Source organism: Schistocerca cancellata, chromosome 4, assembly GCF_023864275.1.
Source record: "Schistocerca cancellata isolate TAMUIC-IGC-003103 chromosome 4, iqSchCanc2.1, whole genome shotgun sequence".
Taxonomy (NCBI): Eukaryota; Metazoa; Arthropoda; class Insecta; order Orthoptera; family Acrididae; genus Schistocerca; species Schistocerca cancellata.
In genome coordinates, this window is record NC_064629.1 from 296,276,333 (window position 1) to 296,294,568 (window position 18,236).

Genomic DNA, 18,236 nt, shown 5'->3' on the forward strand with positions numbered 1-18,236 from the left:
AGATAGGAATTCGTTGTATGGTATTACGATGAGACAACAGTTTCTATAAGTGTAGTGCACAGCAATAGCGTTTCCCACTAGGATATCGAACAAAATAGTCACAAATATCAGAGAAATTGTCGATAATATAATCCACCTCTTTGTCAAAAAAAAAAAAAAAAAAAAGGTTCAAATGGCTCTGAGTACTACGGGACTTAACGTCTGAGGTCATCAGTCCCCTATAACGTAGAATTACTGAAACCTAACTAACCTAAGGACATCACACACATCCATTCCCGAGGCAGGATTTGGACCTCCGACCGTAGCGGTCGATGCACAGGCAGTTTTCCAATCACGCGCATATAGCGACTTGCTGATTCTGAGTTAAGCCATGTTTAAAGCATAGCCTCCAAAAAAAAAAAAAAAAAATGAAAATAATAACTAAGTATCTTCGTGCTTGATCGATAAGGGGCGAGAAAGATAAACACATGCGGGTACAAGATTAGAAGATGTGCTGTACGTATGTTTGCCAACCAAGCTCCTTGGGCTGTCTTCAAAGTGGCATTTGTTACCCTGCGACTACAAACCATCTCATTTGTTGGCAACAAATGTTAATTGCGAAGGACACATCCCTGTGAAGCAGTAAAACTCCTTCTTTGTGTCACCAGATCTATATCGATAACAATAAATTTTGTGGATGAATACACGCCATCGTTTGAGGTAATGTTTGTTATGGGTTACTCACTATTTTCTTCTTATTAATTTACCGTATGATACTTCATATCGCCATCAGGTCACACTGATTAAGGTTTCCGGCGACCTCCAATAAATCTATTAGCGCAAATGCAAGGACCAGTCCTTTAAATGAGCACAGACGACATCTTTCCCCATCCTTTCCAGTGCAAGACTCTGCTAAACTCGTTTTCGACGAGACGTTGTACCGAAATCCTCCATCCTTTTTAACGTAAGTACCAATGCTGAAGGCAAGTATAACACAAAGGTTAGATGGTCATCACTCTTTCTAATTATTGGATGCAGTGCCATTAACGATAGTAGTAAATCTCGGAAACGTCCTTCATCAGTGCCTGGCTGTCTTGATGAATGTGGTGACCAATTTATCTCAAAATGATTATAAGTGACACGATACAACTTGACTTTCCCGATAACACTGACTCCTGGCATAGGTGTTTCAAATAACTGCCACTGTCTTCATCCTTTTACCAAACACAAACAGAACACAATGTGATATTTGAGACATTACTCCGCTTCAGACTCCGTTACAGGTATTTATCCATTGGAGCAGGTGGCCAGTGATCGACGTCGCTTGCACAGACCAGTGTAAAGTTCCATCGCCTGTACTGTACGAGAACCTTCTTCCACAGGTTATCAGTTGCAGGAGAGGGACCCTGTTTTGTTGTTTGATACACCGCTTTTTCTGTTGTAACGCGCTTTGTACCCGCCACGACTTCGACGCCTGTGGCAGATTCAAAACTGGCATTAACATGTTTGGTCCATTGACTCCCCCAGGGCCGGCCGAGGTGGCCGAGCGGTTCTAGGCGCTACAGTCCGGAACCGCGCGACCACTACGGTCGTAGGTTCGAATCCTGCCTCGGGCATGGATTTGTGTGATGTCCTTAGGTTAGTTACGTTTAAGTAGTTCTAAGTTCTAGGGGACTGATGACCTTAGAAGTTCAGTCCCATAGTGTTCAGTGCCATTTGAACCATTTGACTCCCCCAGGAAACTAAACATCGCACTGTGTAAATCACATTATGTGATAATCAACAGCATACCTGGACTGTTGGGATGGAAAAAACACTGTCGACGTACTGTAATAATAAGTAACACAGTTGATAGGGCGATCAATTTTAGCAATTTTATCGCAATTTCAACACTGACCAATGACGCAGCAGCATACTTACCAGTTTCTGTATCATCGCTAAACAGTCCATCCACTACTTTGTGAATACCATCGCGAATATAAGTAGATGACTGTGCAGTATGTTCATTCATTGTTAATTCTTGAACATATACACGAAAGTATACCAGACAGCGACCTACATGTCTCTAGCACTTCAACCATAGTGCGTAACTTACGACCTTTCTCTATGGGGATGGGAGTCACAGGGAATTCTCGCATTCTTAGGATAAAGTTAGAGACTGAAAGATCTCCTAACATTGTCTTTGACCAGCGCTCCATGCAGCTGACCAGAAGTAGACCGCTACATTCCACGTTTCGTGTAGGAACAGTGCGAACCGAGGCTCTAACTGCTGTCCCATACCGACCCATGAACACAAGATTTCTCCAGATGCTCGAATGTCGAGGAGGTTGGCACCCCTTATAGCTGTACAGTAGATACGAAACTGTTGTGGTGATAAAACAGACGGTTACGAACAATAACGGGTGGTTTTTATGCATGATGGAGCTTCAGACGGACGGAGTTTGCTCCGTTTTACGTAAATCAACTGCGCTAGCAATTCTAAAGTATTGTTCTAGTGTCTTGGGCCAGTGCCAAGAAGGTATTGGTAAGAAAGAACATAAACACATGCACTCCTAAGGATAAAATATTCTGCACTTAAAACACGCTATAATGTCAGACCGTTGCGGTTTCCTACATATTAGTCAAATGCAATGCAGTGCTGTTACTGTCCCAATGTAAGAAATATATTTCTAGTGCATGACATACATTCTCCTTGCAGGTTTGTCTACGATAAACTATGCTGATAAACTCTAAAATGAAAAACGACTTCCCTAAAGCATCGATTCCTTGTGATACACGTAGAAATATTGTTTTCCAGGGGTCTATATAGCCCCACCACTCTTCACATCCGATCACGGTTCAGAAATCATACTATGCTTGCATCAGTCCTACATATAAAACGATCGTTAGTAACAGGGAATGCTTCCTACAAAGAAAGGGACAAACGCATAGCAGAGGTATTTGACATGTGAAATTACACGTCATTCGTCCAGTAACTCCGTAAACAGGACAACTGTCAAGTAAATAGCCGGCCAGAGTGGCCGAGCGCTTCTAGGCGCTACAGTCTGGAACCGCGGGACCGTTAAGGTCGCAGGTTCGAATCCTGCCTCGGGCTTGGATGTGTGTGATGTCCTTAGGTTAGTTAGGTCTAAGTAGTTCTAAGTTCTAGGGGACTGATGACCTCAGAAGTTAAGTCCCATAGTCCTCAGAGCCATTTGAACCAATTTTGTCAAGAAAATGTATACACAGAGGTTTTAGTACCTCACAAAAACCTGTCGCTAACTTAGAATCACCGTAGTTATGAAACTGATGACTCGATTTTATGCCCAAGATGCGGTCGTGGAATGGAGTGCATCGCATAAATCTTCGTTAGTCTAGAAGAATGTGTCGAAACGGGATATAAGTCCTCTGATGACCGAGAGGTTCGCTGTTAACGATCGCAAGTAGACAGTGCTCTACGTCACACACAGAACATGCAGTTGTATGCGAGCCGAATGCAGGTTATGTCACACAACTGATGGCATCCGAACAGAGCAACGGAAAAAAAATCGTCAAATGACATGCAGCAACATCTACCTCTCTCTCTAGAATGCATCGTCAGTCTACCGTTAAATGCTTCCTTGTTAGAGCTCCATCTCACCCTATCACTCCATCCAATCTCTGCCATACTTTAACGCAGATTCAAGGAAGTTTAGAGGCAGATGGTTATCTTTTTTCCAGAAAAGCATCGAAGACAGCAGTCAACTCGCGCGTGTCACTGTTACCTCAATAGGCATACAGTAGGATGCTACCTCGACGAAAAATAAAAGATTGTATCCCCGGTTCCCCGTGCTTCCATGTCGCCGTTTTCCCACATTCCTCTTGCTGTCGTAAACTCGGTACCATGTACAAAACTTTTTCTGCGCCAGTCAATTTCTCCACCATTTAGGCGTATTTTCCCTCAATTTATACGTATTTCCCGTCATTTTATCGAATTTTTAATGTCAATTCTGACCATGCAGTCAAGGCATCACTTATCGCTCCGTGTTCCAAAATTGCTTGTAAAAGTAGTACAGCTGCCAGCATCTAGCGCAAACGCACTATTTTTCTGGTCGGGCGGTACTCGAATGCAATCAGTCACCTCCAACCGCATAATCTATAGTTGCAGCACGTTTACTCTGTTTTCTGTATGTCTGGGAGCCATCCGCGACACAAGCACATACACAGACATACAGAAAACAGAGCAAACGCACTGCAAATGTGGAATATGTGGGTGGAGGTGACTGGATGCAATCGAGTACAGTGCTATACTACGCCTCCCGATCAGAAAAATAGTGCATTTGCGCTAGATGTTGGCAGCTGTACTACATTTACAAGCAATTTTAGAACACGGAACGAGAGGTTATGTCATGATCGCATGCACAGAAGTGACATAAAAAAATAATCCCCCATGCGAAATATGAGAACATGGGTAGTCGGGCGACCTTGAAAAGTAGTTGAAACTAGCAACCCCCTTTTCGTACCTATGTGAGAGCTTTGTGCATTCTTGACTCTCCTCGCAATTGCCGCAGCACCCCCAGCCAGTGAACCCATCTCTGAGAGACCGGCTAAGGCAGGAATAGGAAAGTGAATAACTCCAGCCGACGTCTCGGGTATTGGCAGAACCCTGGGTGGTTTAATCCATCTTTTTTTTCTCACACCTTTCTGCTTCAGGGCGCCTTTGCGTGCATACAACGTTGTCAGGATACCGTTTTTCGTGCACCCTTTAGTTTTCATCTTCTTCCTTAATGCCCTACGCGCAGCGCTCACAACTTGACTGAACTTCTTCACACCCAAACCCAACTTAACTTCACCACGCATAGGTTTTTCAACTGCAACTGCAACGAGATACACATCTGGTTCCGAGCTCAACTGTAAGTCTTGTGTGTAAACGCATACTGCAGTTTCCGTACCACTGCTGTCCCTTAAGAGGTAGGTTCTAGGATTCGTCCTCTGCACTTTAGAAACTGTGAATATCTCGGTTGACTAGTTTGGCATGTATGATTTCTCAAACGTTGTCTTGTGTTTTGAAATACGTACTAAATCACCTACATTAAATTGCTGTTTGCTCGGATTTACCATTTTAATACGACTGTATACTGTATCTAGAAGTTAATTATCACGAACAGCGATTGGTCTCATTTTTATTGTGCGATGTTTGGTTCGATCATACCGTGCAATTATTTGCGGGAAGATATCGATCTGTATGTGTGAGCCACGAAGATTTAATTGCATCCACATCTGAGTTATCACTGTTCTGTTCAGACGTTCCACGATACTCGCCTTCAGATGGGTGAACGTCGAGTAGTGATGTGTTCCATAATATTCCATCACACCGTTGAAACATTTATTGTAAAACTCACCCCCGTGATCTGTCTGAAGGTTGTCTGGGCTTCGATTCGTCCCCGTCTGCAGCAATCCATCAGACACAAGCGCGACTTCCTTCCCTGTTTTAGCTTTCACAGGTAATGCAAAGGCATATTTAGATCAAGTGTCAATGACCATTAAAACATATTTGAACCCATTATTCACGTGATTATTCTCTCATTCCGACAAGATCCGCCTGCCACAGGTCGTCCAAACCTTTAATCATAACATATCTTCGAGGGTATGTTTCGCGCTGGTTTGTGCAGTTCTCGAACTACAGTCTCCATACTTATTCGATTATACCTCTCACTCTAAGCTCAGAAATTATTGAAACAACTTCATTCGAATGAGCTGTATTACCAGCGGCAGCTAATATCATGAGCAGTCGTAGTCGCTCAATTATCTCGTAGGGGTTGTCGTAATATTTATACGGCGGGAGTCGACTGCTCACTCTTTTATGCTGAATGTCAATACCATTACCACTGCTATTTTTTGACCATACAAAATGGGTCTTATAATGGATTTGTATTTCACATTGCTTCGACTTTTTGCATTCTTATGCATATCAGCTAAAAGCAATATTTCACATTACATTTCCAGATCCTTTGGCGAATAATTAACAGCTTTTGTGGGTCTTAGGGAAAAAAGGTTCAGTAGACCTGGTGTTCTTTGAAATTGATTATCGCCGATCTGTATCGTTTCTTTTATTTAAATTTATAGTCTGTGTGCCCAACGTGCATGGTTTCTCACATTAACACCGAATTTTTTTGTCTATCCTAGCGTCGCTGTGACGGTTAATGAAATCGGCAATAGCGTCATCGCCGTCGTTGTGGAATTTCGCTGAGAGTTGATCGAGATATTCAGTACCTGTTTTAAAGGTTTCTCGCTGTATCTGCCCCCGTTTCAAATGCCCTAACCTCAGCAACCGTAACTTCTCGCGAACTGCCTTCCCTGCCTCGATGACTTTATGCTTAGTCGACATCTCGGTGTATACTAATCGGACTTCTGTGCAGCGTGAGGTTTTACATATCCGCTCTTCTACTTCTTATGCTGTTCCCCCTTCTCGGTAACAGCTATTTTCCCTTCAGTTAAGTTGCCTATTTTTTTTTTCAATTGCGTTAACCCGTTCGTACTATGTCCCATTCTCAATGACAGCCATCCCTCCTTCAGTTAAACCGTTTACTTTCTTCTCGATTGCATTAACCCGATCATTCAGTGCACTGTTTAGTCTCAGAAGCGTTTGACAATACGCCTCTAGTTCCTTGCGTATACCTCCAACTTTATGTTCGAGGGTTAGAATTTTCGTGTCCACCTACAGGCGAATGTTTTGTCTATGTACACCCATTTTATCAAATTGAGCTCCCGACATGCGAGCGAATTTATCCATGGTCATGCGTATACTGATGTACTCACCTCTTAACTCCTGAAAGTTCCGTTGCTTTCTAGTTTTATCAATAACGAGAAACCCATACTGTGATCGATTCCAGCAATCTCCACGTATCTTTACAAATCTTATTTGATCATGGTTTTCCACCGCAACATCGTCAAATATGAACACTGTGTTTGGCTTTACTTCTTCCGGTGGAGGGATATCGCTGTTCTCACTGAATGTTATGTGTGTCACACGATCTACACCATGCAGAATCTCCTGTAATAGTTGGTATTTGGGCTTAAACAGTGTTTTTGAAAATACACAAACATGCTCAAAGCGGACTCCGTCCTGATGTGTTATCAGCGTCATGAGAACATTTGTCTCGCCGCAGTTGCATGGACCTACAGTTATTGCACCTACGTTGTCGGGAAGGAGTACGCCATTCTTCTTCTTCCGGTCTTCTTGCGCACCGTCTCAGCTCCAGTCGCTTCGAACAAAGTCTTGGTGCTTCATCCACCCTGCCCTGACACCTACTACGTCATGTACTGGCGTGCAATGGGTTTTTGTAGAAAATGATGAACATTAAGCCCTTTCCATGATACAGACCATTTTAGGTACTGGCGTGCAATGGGCTGTTATGGAGAACTTATTTAAATGACATAATTTTCGCCTGTTGCATGTTTCCAATGAAAATGCTGGGGCAATACTTGCAATATAATAAGAGGTAAGAAATAAAAAAGCACATACATGGTTACATACATTTTTTATTCAGTTATCATACACAGGATACACTACATCAGTTGGTTCTTTCTTTATCTTAACTCCAGTATTGAATATAGAAAATAAAGCCTTCTTGTAAGAACAGAATTTAGTAAGTATTACTCTCAAACTTATTGGCAGTATACTAGTTTTCGCCAGCACCATACTGATCCATTGTTCAAAGTCGTCTACATGCACACTGTTCATGCTTAGATAGTCTGGAATGTCTCTATACACAGCTTTAACACAAGGCAGCCATCTGTTCAGTCTTTCCAACACAGCGGATAGCACTATCTATAGCTCGAAAAAATTTTTAACGGTGGAGTGCTGTAGATAAACGGATGTGTCACCTAATTTTACACAGAGTGCAGAGTCATTGTACACTGTTGTAATGGATAGAGTTAGGGCAGCACAGTAAATGTCCGGAGGACGACGGCTCTGGTGATACTCGGTGGTCAACTGCTGCATGATATACGCTTTTGCACGACAAAGTTCATCCCATTTAACCTCCGTAAACCGCGCTTTAATACTTTTAGCTGCATTCTATATCTCTATCACAATACGCCACTTTCTGTCTGTGGCTGCTTCTGTGCAAATATTTAAACGTTTCGAACCACTAGCGGTTAAATTATAAACTGAAGAGAAGAGTAGTGGTGCACAGGGCCTCCCATCCACTGCATCCTCACTCTGTCCATGCAGTATCACTGGAATTTTCTGCGATGGCACGTATGATGGAGGCCAGTACCGAACAGCGTCATGCTGATTAGGACCTCCGGTGCACTTCAGCGAGTCAGAAGCTGGCAAGCTGTCTTCAACTGACAATAACAGCTGATTGTCCTGCTCCATCAAGCTGACTAGGTGCGGGACAGAATCCCAGGATGCTGCCACTGCTGCGGGTCCCGATGGGCTGGGACGCGTCACTGTTGCAGACCCCGACAGGCTGGAGGTTGTCGCATCTGCTGATGAGCAAAGAAGAAAAGCCGTTACAAGCGATGATAGAAGCACAAACGCCCTCACACGGCAATAAACACAGACATTAAGCAGGGGTTACTTACTCTTCCACGGCTTTTTCGTATTCCGTTGCTGCTGCGGCTGGATGGTGCTGGACGATCTCGACTGGCGCTTCATTCTGGGTGACTGACCGCAACTGAGGCTGCAGAGCTGCTGGGCCAGCCTTATATCCCTGTTGTGTGACGGATGCTACGTTCCTATTGGCTAAGACCAATTTCAAGCACCTCTGGTGGTTTAACTGTGTTAGGGGGGTGCGCTTGGGCTTTCCACCCAGGAGGATCAGGATTCGAGTCCTGGAAAGGGTACTGCCAATTTTTATTTTTTCGCCAATTCACGGGTGGGGGGTGGGGTGGGCACATCAACACAGCCCTGGGACAAAGAAATTACCGCCAAAATTTGATATTCCCTCCAAAATTCGAAATTCCCACCAAAATTAGAAATTTCCACCAATAGGGAACGTTGAGGAGAAGGGGGTTGGGTGAGAGAGGAGGGCTGGGGTACACGTGCAGCTGAGAAAACACGTGAGTTCATCTGGGGGTGTGGTGGTCGTGGTCTGGGGTAGGGCTGATTAATTGATCAATTTAATTAATTTACATATCAATTTGATATCAAAAGTGTGCTCATAAGCCCAGTTCCCTACTACTTGCGTCTCACTTGGGCGGACGTCGGTCTGTGCCAAGCGGCCAATGGCTGATAGCGCTCAAATTGGTCTTACCATGACAAACAACAACGAGCCCTTTCACGATCATGTTTCCGCAAGATTTTTATGTAACTGGGGGATAGAAAATGAACGAAACTGTCTCTGACGTTCTGTCAGACACATCCTCTTAGCAGACAGACGGAATACGGCTTAAAAAAGAAAGGAAAAGGATGGGTTTGATATCATGGCTCTGTGTTCGCAATGAATGATGTTGACTATTAGACCACAAAAAGGTTCCAGAATGAGATTTTCACTCTGCAGCGGAGTGTGCGCTGATATGAAACTTCCTGGCAGATTAAAACTGTGCGCCGGACCAAGACTCGAACTCGGGACCTTTGCCTTTCGCGGGCAAGTGCTCTACCAACTGAGCTACCCATGCACGACTCACGCCTTGTCCTCACAGCTTTACTTCTGGCAGTACCTCGTCTGCTACCTTCCAAACTTTACAGAAGCTCTCCTCCGAAACTTGCAGAACTAGCACTCCTGAAAGAAAGGAAAGGTAGAGCACTTGCCCGCGAAAGGCAAAGGTCCCGAGTTCGAGTCTCGGTCCGGCGCACAGTTTTAATCTGCCAGGAAGTTTCACAAAAGGTTATTCACAACAGCAGCTGAAGTGGAACTTCTTACACCAGTATGATAAAAAGCACGACTCTAACACATGTGAAATTATGTGGTTGGTTGAACTGCGGCTAGGCTGTAATGGCTAAGATGCGGGTTCGAATTCTCCTGGGGAAAGCAGGTTTTAACAGCCTCAGATATATCCTCTTAACTTCCAGCAACGCCAAGTAAAGAACGCAGGACTGTGCTGTGCTTCCAAATCAACATTGAGCATGACCATTCGCTACTGACTGGAATAGAGTTGGCTTCGTATGTCTGTCAGAGGTGGAAGTCGCTGCTTGCAGAAACTCTGAACATAGTAAGCTTTCTTACACTAGTAACGTTATTTTAGTTCATCAATCATTCGTAATGCAAGGCCATAGTACCTTCATTTCTTCTCTTAAGTGACCTGGAGATTGTCACTGGCCTGAGATTCGAGATTCCATTCCGATTTTGCTATGGATCTGAACTCTTAGAGATGATACTGCCCAATCAGTTCGTTGTTTCCTCATGATGCCAAATTCCTCGAGGTCTTTACAAACGGCGTGATTCTAATTGCTAGTGAAAGGGAATTTGAGTGTAGAACTTCTTCATGTGGGGTCAACAACGACGATATGAGCAGGGTTGTAGTCCCAGGCAGCGTAGAACTATTCGTTGCGTTATGTCTAGTCAAACATGCTCCCTTGTCAGTACTGGTGAAGAAACAATAAATATTACAGATCTATTTGTATCTCTAAGACAATAGCGAAAGGTTCCGGGTTCGAATCCCTGCCAGGTAAAAATCATTTGTACCGTTCGAGTATCACGCTATTGGTAAATATGTTATATCTGACATCTGACTGTGCTTATTTAACAATTCATGTCGGTACCGGTTTCTACTCAGCGTCCATCACCAAAACTTAATTCATGGCGTTTCGTGCTTGTGCATTGCAGTTTATGGCATAAGTTTCATAGTTACTTTTTAGTGGCTATATAGGCTTCATGGGGTTCCCGGTGCATTAGGAAACGTATCGTCATTTATTTCCAGGTTCAGACATTCGGTCATGTGAAGTGATACTGGTGAACGCTTCAATATTTCACGTCTCCTTATGCCTTGTCGAGTCTCAAGCAGACAAGAAGGCTTTATTTGGTTAACAGTGGGTTCAGTTTCAGACCACTTACAAAAACTCGTCATGTCATTTAACGGGTGTGAAAAGACTTCTGCTCTGTCAGTGTAATGAAGTTTAATTTACAAGCGTCAGGGAGTGTCTCATGTCTAATATCATGTTATCTAATATTTGGTGTTTCACAGTATTAGTTAACGTCTGAACTGACTGCCATAATGAACAGTGTTCTCGAGTGGTCACTTGTGGTAACCACTGCACATATTCAAACAATTATTTGGGAGGACACTGTTGGAATCCGCGCCTGGCCATCCTGATTTAGGTTTTCCGTGATTTCCCTAAATCGGTTCAGGAAAATGCCTGGATGGTTCCGTTGAAAGGGCACGGCCGAATTCCTTCCCCATCCTTCCCTAATCCGATGGGAGCGATGTCCTCTCTGTTCAGCTCCCTCCCCCTCCCCCGAGTCAACCGTCCTACTCAAACGACTGTACCCCACTGACCACAAACCACCACTGTTTGCAATTTCAGTGGTGTCAAGCGAGAGCTCATTGGAGGGCAGGATGGAGGTCCGTTGTGTTTTCTCATGAACACTGGCCCTGCCTCCTTACCAGTGATGGCCGTGTGTTGATTAGGAGGCCTGCTGCGGGCCTGAGACACAGCTCTGTTATGCTGGTTGCGTTCTGTAGAGGCTCACTTTTTTTGCTCTCAAGTGTGGACTGACGGGAAAAAAATCGCAACACCAAGAAGGAGCTGTATGACATAAAAGAAAGTTGGTATGCGTGTTTCTACATCTGAAAGATGATGGATATTCAGATTTCATGCCAATCGCATAAGAGTAAAAGGGTCTGGAAGAAATATGCAATATGTAATTGGTTTACTTCTTACCCAATCGTCATAAAAGTACTACATGAAAAGAATATTACTGTTGATGGTACGTTAGAAAATAAGCCTGAAATTCCACTTGAGTTTTTACCCAAGAAATCTAAAATAGAGCACTCAAGTATGTTTGGATTTCAGGAAAATGTCACATTACTCTCATCTGTATCAAAACGAAACAAATCAATGGTGTTTACTTCGTCAATTCTTCATAATGATGAAATTAACGGTGACAGCGGCGAAAAGAAAAAACCAAGTATAATAACGTACTACAACAAAACAAAGGGAGCTCAGATGTTGTTGATGGTATGTTTGCTGAATATACTGCTGCTAGAGGGACAAGACGGTGGCCTCTTTGTCTTTTTTTTTTTTAAGTTGTTGAACATTGCAGCTCTCAATGACTGCATTTTATTCAAAGCAAACAAAAACGTTTCTGTTAGAAGGGAATACCACAGAGCCCTAGGAAAGTATCTCATAACACCATATTTGACAATGCGTGCAACAAATCCAAACCTCCCACGCAAAATTAGCAGAATTATCTCTAACCTCTCCGGTACCAAAGAACAAAGATAGTAGAAAATCCAAAACCAGGGAAATGGGAAAGATGCTAAACATCTAAAGATAGTATAACTAAATACTTTTGCAAAGTTTGCAAGATGGGGTTATGCATTGTGATTGCTGAAATGGTTTGCTGCGACTGTTCTGAAAAATGAGTATTTTGAAGGAAGAATTCTCACAATGCATTCATTATATTTACAATTTCGATTTATATAATGAAAATTCAACATTTGTGCTTCTTAGTTCTACAAATTATTCGCATTTATAGTAGTATTTCAATCAAATTTACTTTTGTAACCAGTTTACTTACATTTAGTGCTACAAAGAAGTATGTTTTTCAGTTCATTTTACAATTATTTTATAATGCAGAAAGTTAAAATAATGTCGATTTAGCACTTAGTAATATCTGAACAAAATAATAATTCGTCATTTGATGTAAATATAATGTTGGTCATTTGTTGTAAGTGTTTTATTTTGGGTCCTACAGACCGAGCCCGAGCGTTCTTGGAACTATTTTTCATCTGGCCGTTCTAGGGTTAATGCTCATACAAACACACTTCTACGAAAAAGTATAATGAACGAAGTGTAGCAATAGGTATTGAAAAGAAAATGGAATCCCATAGCTCTATTACCATTCTAGGAATTCAGTGAAAAGTGCAAAAATGATTAATATAACATTGTAATGACGTGAGAGTACGACATAAGTTCTGCGCCCACTAGTGGGTTTCCCCCACAACTCACATCACCATTGGACTGACCACAGCCTGCATTTCATCTTCATTTCTGCAGGGCGCCAAATCAATGTTACACAAAAGACCACAACATGCTGTTGCTCAATAGCAGTCAAATAGTCAATCACGAAGTTGCTATTTATACAAAACCATCTAGCCACATTAGGCACCAATCATTTCGCAGAATTAGCTATGCTCTGTATACATATGGCCATGCTAGTGATTCACCCTCCATGTGAGAGGATCATGAATCTATTCAGCATCTTCCAAGGAGCTATCGTCTGCTCATGAACTGCCAGTTGTATGTTGGGATCCCGGATTTGCCAGCTTCACCACTCACCACTGGCCCCTGCACTGTAGCCACAAACTGCAAAGTTTTGTGCTTCCAAGAAATATCCGTGTGAATAGAGGATGGCATCTCAGTAACAGCATTAATCTGACACACCACACCGTTAGATGCCACCACTGCTAGCCATCAAACTGGGCCATCCTGACGCACTGCTGCCCTCACCACTACAATCACAGCCTGCAGTGTTGTGTAGCAGTGGATGTACCAAAAGAAGATACTAAGTCAGCTACAGCTGACGTCTGACACAACACAGTGTAAGACATTAGTAGCGCTAGCCACCACCACTCAGGCCATTCACTAAAGCACAGTTAGAGCGACTCGCTGAAATATTACAGAATTTCAGTGCGGGATGGAAATTTGATCAAATTTCATGAGCAGTATCAGCTAGAAAAGTCTGTATTCAGATAAAAATTGCTTTTGTAAAACAATGATTCACTTTCAATGAATGATTACAAGGAAATAAAGATTTAAGTAGACCAAATTTAGCTCAATAAGCACATTTCCTTAGCAGGTCATATTTTAAGATCGATATTCATACGTGCTCTGATCAGCTACAACGTTATAACCACCTACCAAAGAGCCAGTATTTCGAAGTTTGGCCCAGATGTCAGTGGTGATGCATCGTGGCGTGGAAGCAATGAGGCCTTCGTAGGCTCCTGCAGGGAGTTGGCGCCATATCTGCACACGCAAGATGTGTCCAATCAGGCTCAGATCTGGTGGGTTTGGGTGACAGCACACCTATCGGAACTCGCCACTGTGTTCCTCGAACCACTCCATCGCATTCCTGGGCTTGTGGCATGACGCATTATCTGGCTGAGAGGTGCTACTGCCACTGGGAAACATGATATCATCAAGGGGTGTTTGGGATCTGCAACCAGTGTATGATACTCTTTGGCCGTCATGGTGCCTTGCACGGCCTCCACTGGACCCACACATGCCCACCCGAATGTTCCACGGAGCATACTGACGACTCCACCAGCATGTCTCTGTCCTGCAGTGCAGGTGTAAGGAGCTGTTCCCCTGAAAGATGGAATGTTTAAGAACGTATCACGATTCATCAGACCATGCAAAATTCTGTCACTGGGCCATCGTCCAGTACTGATGGTCATGTGCCCATTTCAGTTGTAGTTGCGAATGTTGTGGTGTTAACATTGGAACATGAATGGGGTCGTGGGCTACGGAGGACTTGTATCCTGCCCAGCACTAAAAGTCTGATGGTAGTTCCAACACAGTTCGCCACCTCTGTGCTACCAGCCTACCCAACCTAGATGTCCAATATATGTAATGAGGGTTGTCCACCCAATCCCATGACGTCTGGACACGGTTTCACCTTGGTTTCGCCAAGTGTTGAAGACACTCGGCACAGCACTCCTCGATCACCTTAAAAGTTGTGCAGTTTCCTAAATGCTTGTGGCGAGCCTCCGGGCCATCACAATGTGCCCTCAGTCAAACTCAGATAGATTGTATGCCTTCTCCATTCTACACATGCACAACACGCGCTCTGATACTACATGTTACGTGTGTGTCTAACAGTCATTCATTACCCTGCTATCGCCTAGACGGGTTTATATCAACAGTCACAATATTCTGGCTGATTGGCGTATCTATTTGTTTCATATTAACTCTTCATTTCTGTTTAGTCTTAGAACATTGAGATTTCATTTTTATGATCTTATTCTGCATTCTTGATGATAAGTTTTTAGTTTTTTATTCTGAACGTAAGAATCTCATCTTACCATTTAAATATGGATTTAAAGAAACAGATTTTTTTGTATTTCATAAAGAATTACATTGAGTAATAGAAAATATTTGTTACTATAAATGCAACGATGTAGAAATGAGTAGCTTTTTCAGATATACACTATGTGATCAAAAGTATCCGGACACCCCCAAAAACATACGTTTTTTCTATTGGGTGTATTGTGCTGCCATCTACTGCCAGGTACTCCATATCAGCGACCTCAGTATTCATTAGACATTGTAAGAGAGCAGAATGGGGCGCTCTGCAGAACTCAAGGACTTCGAACTTGGTCAGGTGATTGGGTGTCAGTTGTGTCATACGTCTCTACGTGAGATATCCACACTCCTAAACATCTCTAGTGCCACTGTTTCCTATGTCATTGTGAAGTGGAAACGTGAAGGGACATGTACAGCACAAAAGGGTACAGGCCGACCTCGTCAGTTGACTGACAGAGACCGACGACAGCTGAAGAGGTCCATAATATGGAATAGGCACACATCTATCTAGACCATCACACAGGACTTCCAGACTGTATCAGGGTCAACTGCACATACTATGACAGTTAGGTGGGAGGTGAGAAAACTTGGATTTCATGGTCGAGTGGCTGCTGATAATCCACACATCACGCCGGTAAAGGCCAAACCATGCCTCCCTTGGTGTAAGGAGCGTAAAAATTGGACGATTTAACAGTGGAAAAACTTTGTGTGGAGTGACGAATTACGGTACACAATGTGGCGATCCGATGGCAGCGTGTGGGTATAGCGAATGCCCGGTGATCGTCATCTGCCAGCGTGTGTGGTGCCGACATAAGATTTGGAGACAGTGGTGTTATGATGTGGTCGTGTTTTTCATGGAGGCGGCTTACACTCGTTGTTTTGTGTGTTACTATCACAGCACAGGGCTACATAGATGTTTTAAACATCTTCTTGCTCCCCACTGTTTAGGAGCAATTCGGCGATGGCGACTGTATCTTTCAACATGATCGAGCACCTGTTCGTAATGCACGGCTTGTGGCGGAGTGGTTACATGACAATAATATCCCTGTAACAGACTGGCCTGCCCAGAGTCCTGACCTGAATCCTATAGAACATCTTTGGGATGTTTTGGAATGCAGACTTCGTGCCAGGCCTCACCGATAGACGTCGATACCTCTCCTCAGTGAAGCACTCCGTGAAGAATGGGCTGCCATTCCCCAAGAAACCTTCCAGCACGTGACTGAAAGTATGCCTGCGAAAGTGGAAGCTGTCAAGGCTAAGGGTGGGCCAACAGCATATTGAATTCAAGCATTACGGATGGACGACACCACGAACTTGTAAGTCATTTTCGATCAGGTGTCCGGATACTTTCGATCACATAGTGTATTTATAAAATAACAGATTGCTAAGATTGTTTTTCATTTTACTATGAATAAAAATAAAAGATTGTTCATTTTTAATTTTATCTTTAAGTAGGAAGAAGGCACCAGTGTACAGTGCATGGGGACAGGGAAGGCTGATTGTAGAAAATGATGTGGATTGGGCAGGATTGAAGGGGGGGGGGGGGGGGGGAATTCGGTTCTTACCTGGCGTTAACTTGGCCGTAATTGTGCACCAGTGACCAACTTTCCTAAATCCAGAGAGTGGATTTTATCTGAGTCTAACTCACAACCCTTCCTGGCAATGTAGTGCACTGCATGATACGCTGTATGAGCAGGTCTCCACTTGAGTTGTCCCTATGGACATCAAATCGCTTGAAGAGTAGCTGACAAGGAACTTTCATTCATATTACGTGGCATTTTATTTATTGTGCATTAAAGGCATATTAACTGTCGTCTGAAGTAAAATAAAAAGCAATTACAAATAAATTACACAATGAATGCATAAACATTATCTTTTTTCCAGATATCTGATGAAACATTTAGACACTTCTCCTTCTTTGGAAGGCTGTAAAAGGCTATCCTCAGTATGTGGCGTTCAAGTCTCCTTTCCGGTGCCCTGGCCATCAGATTGTGCGGTGGAGCTCTGGGTGACGAGACGCCTTATAAATTCTTCGAAGCCCTCATACTCTTCGCACCATTGGTGCATTAAACGATGGGCGTCCTCATCGGTGAGAACGCACTCGAACCAGTATATAGTAGAATTAATGACAGCTCTTCGCAACAGAAGCTGCCTCTCCCGATGACAGGCCATTCTGCGGCGGCGCTGCTTCTCCACCTTCTGGGAAAATGTGCATTGTGAAAAGCACCTACTTACAAAAACATGGTTTATAAACGTTTACAATATATAAAAACTCTACACGCTAAATAAAAATGATTACAGTGACCTACTGCTGCACCAGCAGGGCTGCAGAGACTTTATTGCGTATACACTCATAGGATAGTAACAATTAACACCCTGAAGCAATGGAGAAACAAGAGGGTCTGCTTTCGTCTGGTAAATAATTATTATCACAGATTCACATCTCTTCTGACAACGATTTCCTGCTAATGAAATTACAATGAATCCCAGACCATTAGCTTCTTACAGGGGTTGATAAATATCAACGGGAACAGCTGAAAATGTGTGCCCTGACCAGGACTCGAACATGGGAACTCCTGCTTACACTGTAGACGCTCTATCCGTCTGAGCCACTGGGGACACAGAGGACAGTGCGACTGCAGGGACTGACCTCTTGCACGCTCCCCGTGAGACCCACATCTTTAACTTTATTCTACACACACTACAGCTGTAGTGCCCCTGCCCACTATACTCATTACTCGCGGCAGTCAATCTACCGATTCTCGTAAGAGTTCGGGCAATGTGAGTGCAGCCGCACTGAAGAAGATCATTGGCCGGTAAGCCTTATCTATATGCCGAAATGTCTCCCTTTTGTAACAATGCCACCCTGCATCAGACACCATACTTTGGGAAATCGAAGAAGCGGACACAATTGTCCTGGGATATGAGAACATCTTTCTGGAGTTGTAGGAACGTAAAATAATAAACTGAATTATGTTCTGGATGTATATTATACTGTTCTCTGTTCCTTCAGAAGTTACCACAGATGTAACTTCTTTGGAGGCTATATCCTATCACACAACGCCTGGATCTTGTCCTGCTGTGTACTTGTCTGACATGTTTA